This window comes from Sorex fumeus, unplaced genomic scaffold (genome assembly GCF_029834395.1).
Source record: "Sorex fumeus unplaced genomic scaffold, SorFum_2.1 ptg000072l, whole genome shotgun sequence".
NCBI classification, from domain to species: domain Eukaryota; kingdom Metazoa; phylum Chordata; class Mammalia; order Eulipotyphla; family Soricidae; genus Sorex; species Sorex fumeus.
Genome location: NW_026606129.1, coordinates 64,054,381 through 64,061,735, shown reverse-complemented (window position 1 = coordinate 64,061,735; position 7,355 = coordinate 64,054,381). Strand labels below are relative to the sequence as shown.

The 7,355-nt window shown below is 39.2% G+C and overlaps 1 non-coding gene across 1 annotated transcript; it reads left to right on the top strand.

The window, feature by feature from the left end:
- Window positions 1–6,964: 6,964 nt before the first annotated feature.
- LOC130037965 (small nucleolar RNA SNORA70) lies at window positions 6,965–7,095 on the top strand. The gene has a single exon (XR_008794542.1). It is a non-coding gene; the product is annotated as a small nucleolar RNA SNORA70 (small nucleolar RNA).
- Window positions 7,096–7,355: the final 260 nt, after the last annotated feature.

Sequence of the window (7,355 nt, the reverse complement as noted above, 5' to 3'; positions counted from 1 at the left end):
GTTTTTGGCTTATTGAATATGCCAGGCTCTGCCATGTCGGCTGGATGCTCTTGGTAGCTTGCTGGGCTATCTGAGAGTAATGGAGGAATTGAACCCTGGTGGGCCTCGAGCAAGGCAAGTGCCCTACCCACTGTGGTATTGCTCCAGCCCAGCTGGAGCTAATATCAGTTCTGTATCACCCGAGTCACCAGTCACAAGTGTTAGCTAAAATTAACTTCAGCCCTCACTGGGAGTGAGTGACTAAAGAGAACCAACCTCATGTCAATTTCCGTCACCCCAAATTCTGTCCCAAGACTTTCACATGAAATCTCCTCTGAACTGCCCAGATCTGCTCACCAGATTTGGACAGTGCGAGAAATCAGAGGTTCCTCCTGATTTGCCATGCCCGCACAAGCACAGGAGGATCTGGATAAGATAAGGTTCTGATTCAGATGTGCTGTGAGTCCTGAGATTTTACATCTCTATCAAAGTGATGGATGACGGGCACTGGTGGAGGGATGGGCACTTGATCATTGTATGACTGAAATCCAAGCACAAAATTTGTAAGCCTATAACTGTACCTCATGGTTTTTCACTAATAAAAAAAGAAAAAAAAAGTGATAGCACAGTGGGGTAGGGCGTTTGCCTTACTAGCTGCCGACCCGGGTTTGATTCCTCCATTTCTCTTGGAGAATCTGTCAAGCTACCAAGAGTATCCAGCCCACATGGCAGAGCCTGGCAAGCTCCCCATGGGGAAATCGATATGCCAAAAACAGTAACAAGTCTCACAATGGAGACGTTACTGGTGTCCGCTCAAGCAAATACTAACTTAGAAGACATATATATAAATTTGTTCATTGCAGTGCCACCTATAATATCTGGAAATAACCAAGATATACAACAAGAGATGAGTTGATAAAAAAAGTTATATATATGCACAACAGAATAATATTCAGCTGTAACAGCATATAAAACCTTGCCTTTTGCTACAACCCGGATGGAAGAAGAAGCAGTGATGAAAAATGATATAATTCAAAAAGAGAAGACAAATATCAAATTATCTCATTCATATTTTATTGAAAAACCAAGGTCAGGGAACTGATAATGTCTAGTAAAATCAAACTCTTAAATTATGTCCCCAGAATAAGGTTACCAAAGTGATATGGGATGACTGTTTCAGACGGGTGTTGGTACATAGATTTGGCATTGCTACATTATAATTCACCATTATTGCATCATGTATGTAAATATTTAAATAAAGGATTTAAGAAATCTATATACAACTTATGCCTTTCCTAAAACTATGGGTAGACAGGAAATGTATAGAACCACCAAGACTACCCATCTTACAAGACTATATAGTAGAAATACAGCTATCTTTGTAACTCAGTAAATAAAGTCTTTCCCATGAAGTGTCCCTTAATAACAAATCCTGTTATAATGAGATTGTACTGTACAACACTTTAGAAAAAGCAAGGCATCTTGGCAATTATAACAGCAAACATTCTAAACAAAAGCTACCAAACATTTGAATGACTGTTTGAGACATTTAAGATGACAAGCTTTGGTAGCTTAAGCTCTGGTTTATCCTGGATAAAATGAAAATTGCTTCCTGGCTGATCTTGCATAAATTTGGATTTCAGGTAATAAATGACAAGATGAATTTTCTTTTCCAATCAAATCACTCGTCACTCTTCAGTCCACCTTCAATTACTTGTACTATCTTTAGCACTCAGATGTATTTCTATATATATACCAACTTTTGGGAAACCATTTAAAGGCTAGAAAGAAATTTTATTTTCTTATTACTTTTTAACCCTAACCACCTCAATTTCAAATACATTTGTGGTTTATTTTTTATTAAAATCTACTTCACAGCTCAACAAACATTAATTGGATGTTTATCATACTAAAGAAAAATTTGCATGTACAAATAAAAAATTATATTTGAAATGCTAGTAACTTACCCAATATATGTAGTGATGTATATTTGTGACGATGTATGGAGTCTTCTATGAGATTATTTATCTACTCTTTATTCAGCATTATGCAATGACTCACAATTAATACTTGAATTTTTATTGTTACTTTTAGATTGGTATTGTATTGACTTTTGCACTCACCATTATTACTGTGATCTTTGGGGAGATTATTGGAGTAGTAGCCAATGGACTATTGGCCCAGTGTGGTTGGGGTAGCCAGGCTGCCCTGTTGAGAGTTCTGTATAAGATGCCAGGATGTGAATCCAATGGAATATAGAAGGGGAGATTAACTGGCAGCCCACATGAGCAGCCACCATTAGAAAGCCACACCCACCACCACCAGTCTACTTGTTGGCCAGAAGTTATTGGAATCACAGTTAACATCCCATTGCCAGCACTGGGCGCCAGCACCTACAGGGGACCTTTCTCGTGCTAGTTGCTATCTCCCCAATACTTGAACTTTTAAAAGTATATTAGTATAGCATCAGTGCCTATCTGCAAGGCCACCTGATTGGTATATTTCACCTCTAGATTACTGACATCCTTGCATCATCATTTTTTTCTTTTAGGACTTGTCAACACACATTGACTGATAGACTTACTGACAGGCATTGACTGTTTGAAGTAATGAATGTAGGGGTCAGGGAAATAGCTCAGAGTATATGGAGAATGTTTTGCATCTTTTGCATATCAATTGCCCAAAACTTGATCCCTCATGCCGTATAGCCCCCTGAGAACAACCAGGTGTCTTCCTCATGGCTACCAGAAGTGCTGGACTTGAACAGTGCCACAGTGCTGTGTCTCAATATTGAACTGTCCTTCCTGGCTTGCTAAATATTGACAGGAACAGCTCCTGGTCCTCTGAGCACTTCTTGAGAGACCCTTTCCGAAATGAAGGACGTTCTATCTATAAAGGTGACATTGCAAGCTAATATGATTGAGATCCTGGAAGTAAGACTTGCCTATCGTATTCTACTATGCTGTGCCAGACACTGTTGAGATGCAATGATTAGCTGTGTACAGTTTTTGACCTTGAGAAAAATATCAGCCTTTGTGGAAGTTATGTAGAACAGAATGACAAAAGCACAATTGAGAAGATAGTAAGTGGTTTGAGGAAGAGCAGAACTATTGGAAAGATCTAAAGACTCTGAAAAGCTAAAGGGAGGAGGAAGCAGAGCTTGAAAATATAAGATTTCCACGTACACAAATGGAAAGAAGGAAAGTCCAGACAGAACTGGTTAAATGCAGAAATGTTCATGGACGACTGGTTAAAGAAACTTTAATACATCTACACAGTAGAATACTATGCAGCTGTTATGAAAGATTAAGTTATGAAATTTTCTTATAAGTCGATGGACATGGAGAGTATCATGCTAAGTGAAATGAGTCAGAAAGAGAGGGACAGACATAGACTGACTGCACTCATTTGTGAATATAAAATAACATAATATGAGACTGACACCCAACCCAAGGACAGTAGACCCAAGGTCCAGGAATATTGCTCCATAGTTGGAAGCCTGCTTCAGGAGCTGGGGGAGAAGGCAGCTGGAATAGAGAAAGGATCACTAAGTCAATGATGGCTAAAGGAATCATTTGGAATGGGAGATGTGTGCTGAAAGTAGATCAAGGACCAAATGTGATAGCCTCTCAGTATCTATATTGCAAACCATAGTGCCCAAAAGGAGAGAGAGAGAGAGAGAGAGAGAGAGAGAGAGAGAGAGAGAGAGAGAGAGAGATAGTATAGGAGAAATTGTCTGCCATGGAGGCAGAGGGAAGGTTGGAAAAGGGGGGTATATTGGGAACATTGGTCGTGGAGAATGTGCACTGGTGGAGGAATGGATGTTCAATCATTGTATGACTGAAACTCAAACGCAAGTGCTTTGTAACTGTATCTCATGGTGATTCAATTAAAAAAAGCGTTCATGGAATATGAAGACCTTAAAGTTGTCACTAAGGAGGGAAAGCAATGGATGAAGTTGGTGTGGCTAAGGCAAATCCAAGAGAATAAAGAAGACTGAATGTGAATCAGAGGTCTCTCTCTTGTATGAACTTGGGTATGTTACTTCACCTTTCTGAGATCTTGTGACCTCATTTTTTGAACAGAAATAACACTATAGGATAGCTGTAAGGACTAACTGAACTTAAACGTTCACTGAATGTTAATATTCTTCTCCCATATATTTTTTCTTATTAAAATCACTGTCTTCAAAGAAAATGAGAGGACTTATGTCTAAGGAGCCAGCTCTTATGTAGTAAGCTTGGATGTCCCTGATGGTGATATCTGAGTAAAGATGTTCGCTAAATAATAGTGAATGGACAATATCAGTGGTACTTCTCGGTTTACTAGGAAAATCATGAGCAGAAATAAGCATTCCATAACATTTAAGTTTGATAGTTATCTGGTATGCTTTCTTATAGTAGTAGAAACATCTTGTGATGTTCAGAATTTTTTTGTTATTTGATGGGAAAAGTAAAGGGTATGTGAGCTTGCCTTTCATCTCTAATCAGATAGCAGCGCGTATTTATTTTGTCCTGAAAATAACTCTAATGCATCCCTTTTTCGTCATCATCACAACTACTCACTCAGCTCAGTTATAGTTGAAACTTCCCCTGCAGTCAGAAATCACTGTGCACTTTCCTCCATGTACTAATTCGCTCCAGTTTGAAAATTGTGAACTTAATTTTGGTGAGAGAGAATGGGAATCAATTAACATGACCTGGGGATCTATTTAATTCTATGCATTCAGTTATACTTATTAATAAGGTCAATCACAACAACAATAACCATTACAAAAGAGCAAATGACAAATATTAAAGACAATATTTTAGGCCCCAAGTTTTGGAGTTTATGTGCTTGATTATCTTTCCCTAAAATAATTTGGTGTTATCATTGTTTCCATGACACAGATAAGGGAAAGAGTGTTTCTATATTTTACAACTTGACAAAAGTTCAGTTTAACAAGAATTTAGGAAAGGTGGTTTACTTTGTGAGCTCTCGTTCGTGAAGTACATGAAAGCACTGAGTCCCCAGTCACTCACTTAGTGGCGGGTACAAAGGATGAAGTCGAATAGGTAACCACATCCTCATATGGGAAAAGACCCAGGATTCTCCTGAAGGGAAAAATACATACATTTGGGTAGGGGAGAGGAAGAGAGATGAGGAGAGACTAAGTGGCTTTATTTTCTCAGACACAGAGGGGAAAACTGCACCGAGTAGTAGCACTGCACTGCACTGTCCTCCCATTGTTCATCAATTTTCTTGAGCGGGCACCAGTAACGTCTCACAACAAATTGTGAGACTTGTTGTTACTGTTTTTGGTATATCAAATACAACACGGGTAGCTTGCCAGGCTTTCCCATTGTGCGGGTGAGATACTCTCGGTAAGCCTTTATATTCTCCGCAGCTTAAAAAACTGTGGAGTAATTAAAGCCAGACTGGTAGCAAAACTCCCAAGATACAGATTCCATTTTCTATCAGTGATTTCCACTTCCGTTCAGACTAAATAGCTCTGTGTTTGCTAGGAAGCCTGAAACAGTTACTTGCTCTATTTGGGCAAAGGCAGCAGCAGAAACGTCTGATTTCACTCTCATTATCATCATTTCACACCAGCAGGCCTGTGTTTTTCTGCTCCTCTTTTTCACTGGAGTCGGTTATAACTCCAAAATGTGAGAAAGCTGGTAGAATGGATTACTATTTCTTAGGATAGTAGCCTGGTTAATGGTGGTGGGGGGAAGGGACAGGGGGATAGATAAAATATAATTAATGGAGTGCCATAAGTTGATCCGATTCTAGAGATGTGGAAAACAAAACAAAACAAAACAGAAACCTGATTTCATCGTAGACTTTGCTTTTCTCTCACATCCTACAGGGAACCCATCAGAGAAAGCCCTAATTGCCCCAAATGTATGATATTTCCACTTGGAAGTTCTTTCATTGCTATTGTCATCTAAGTCATCTTCAATTCAGCTGCCTGGTTGTTACAGCCCCAAAACTTGTTCTCTTTGCCTTCAAAATATGGGCAAACTGATGCTGTGAAAATAGAAGATTTATTCTACTGCTCAAAAGCCATCATGACACCCAAGTTACTTTTAGAAAAGTCAAAGTCTTTACAGGGTTCACCAGGCCTCATAAGCTGTGCTGGTTCCTTTTTTCTCACTTACTGTAGATAGATTTACTTCAATGCTGTCTCTACAGCACGCCCAGCTGCTTCTATTTGAGGGTGCTCAGATAACCTCAAAGGTCCTTCATTTTCTTTGTATTTGCTCAATAAATTTTGTTATATATACTGCCCTATGACCACAATATTTCGACATTGCATACCTCTACATTCCTTACTTTCTTTCCCTTTTCCATAGCAGAGCAATAGCACAGCGGGTAGGGCGTTCGCCTTACAAGCGGCCAACATGGCCGACCCAAGTTCAATTCCTCCGCCCCTCTCGGAGAGCCCAGCAAGCTACCGAGAGTATTCGATATGCCAGACACAGTAACAACAAAGTCTCCAATGGAGACGTTACTGGGCCCGCTCGAGCAAATCGACGATCAACGGGAGGGCCTTTACCTTTACCTTTCCATAGCAGATGTCATCTATCAAAATATAATACAACATGTTTATAAACCTTTTTCCTGTAAAAACTATAAGGCCAGAGATCTTTGTTCCCTCAGCTCATTGACAGTACCTGAATATGTAACATGTGTTCCCAGTGAAAAGTATTGAAAAAATGGATGAGTCTTAGAAGGGAATAATTGAGTTTTTTTGTTTAGGAACATAGGGCCTGGACTGAGAGTACCTAATCAAATTTTCTGTTCCAGTCCTTAATAGTTTGGAACCATATCTTTAGTCAATATAAGCTTCAGGTTCCTAATATTTAAAAAAATGGGTTAAGTAATAGAATACTACTCATCAGGAGAATAATTAAGAGACTAAGTACTCATAAGAATACCAAGATGAATTATCACGTGCATATTGAATTCTCAAGAGGTGTTGTCATTATACATCAAAAAAATTCAGTTTTTACAACTGTGTTCTTTCTCCTGAAGAGGCCTAGTGTGCATTTGTTGCAAATAGCAGCCTCTTTGATAATGTATGTCACCTGCTGCTTAAGCACACTTGTCTAAGGGACTTTGGAGACAGTCTGGGAATTCATATCTGCTCTCTTGCTGTCCCTTGCAATCTTAGGGACCAAATATGTATGTCCGGTGTAAATGAAGCATGTTTTTCACTGGGCCAGGTTCAAATTCCCTGACCTCCAGAAGACCCTCATCTCCAAGAAGTAGGGCTTTACCAAGTTTAATGTGAATAGGTTTGAATAAAATGCAGCTGAAGAGTGACTCATTCCATATTACTATGGGGTCAGATATATCCCTAATCATGAATCACTGAAAAATTCTGCACT